Source organism: Passer domesticus, chromosome 4 (genome assembly GCF_036417665.1).
Source record: "Passer domesticus isolate bPasDom1 chromosome 4, bPasDom1.hap1, whole genome shotgun sequence".
In the NCBI taxonomy this organism is placed as follows: Eukaryota; Metazoa; Chordata; class Aves; order Passeriformes; family Passeridae; genus Passer; species Passer domesticus.
The window spans coordinates 4,404,864-4,406,022 of NC_087477.1; positions in this window are offsets into that span (position 1 = coordinate 4,404,864).

Genomic DNA, 1,159 nt, shown 5'->3' on the forward strand with positions numbered 1-1,159 from the left:
TGACAGCTTCACCCTCAGGCACCGGAATTGCCAAAAACCTGAAGTTTTTTTCTCTCCCGTCCCATCACATTTCTGCTGGTAATTATTTTATTTCTTTTCCCTTCTGACCTTCCCCACAGCCATGCCTGGCTCCATGCTGTGTGTACCAGTGTTCTTTTCCAGCCAGGCCACCTCTCATCTCCCTCTGCCCTCACGCCTCACCTAGGTCAGCCGAAGCCCAAGCTTTAGGTCAGATCTAAGCCCCGGCTTATCTGTTGCTCCACTGCAAAAACAAGATAAGAACTGTGTGGGAAGTGGATTCGTAAAGAATTCTCAAAACCTGGCAGAAAGCTCACACAGTCTTGTACATCTCTGTGCAAACACTGAGTTAAGGTGTGATGACTTAGGAAGGCCATATTTCAATAATTAAAATACTTATAAACACTTTTCAGCCTATTAGCTTTTACCACACAATGCCACTATTACTTCTAACACCAATCACCTATATTTTTACCCCAGGTGATCCTACTACAATCCATCTTTCACAGTTCTAATTCTCTAAAGTATCTGGTCTTTTCACAAGGGCATATTTTGAAACTTATTAAACTTATGGAACTTATTAGAAGTTATTTCTTGTTCAGTCTCTCTCTCAACAATGTCATCTCTATTCTAGAGCCTTCCTAAATCTCAGTGTTTACATACAGATGTACAAGACTATGTGAACTTTCTATCAGGTTTTGGGAATTCCTTACAAATCCATTTCCCACTGAACTGCACCTTGAGTGTGGGATTCCAGGCACTTCTCATAGCTGTCTCACCAAAACTGGCTGTCTGGGCTTAAAAAAACACCAGTTTATTGGTTCTGACTGGAAAATGGGTGATATTTTGAAAAAATGTTAACTCTGGCTTTCTCTAAAACATTGTTTGTGTTGGATTTTCCTTTATTTTGCAGTTTTCTTTAGCTTTTATAGTTTTGCATGGCCAAAAAAAAAAAGAGGAATTATCTCAGATGGCTGCTCTGACCCTGAATGGGAGAGCAAGTCATTTTTTCTATAATATGTATTTCATGAAGCTCCTCTCCTGACCCATATTATTCAGTTATTCATTAAAGCTAAAGGATTGTGTATGCTTTTTCTTTGTTGTTGTTTGGGTGGTTTTTTTTTAAGAAAAAACCCAAATA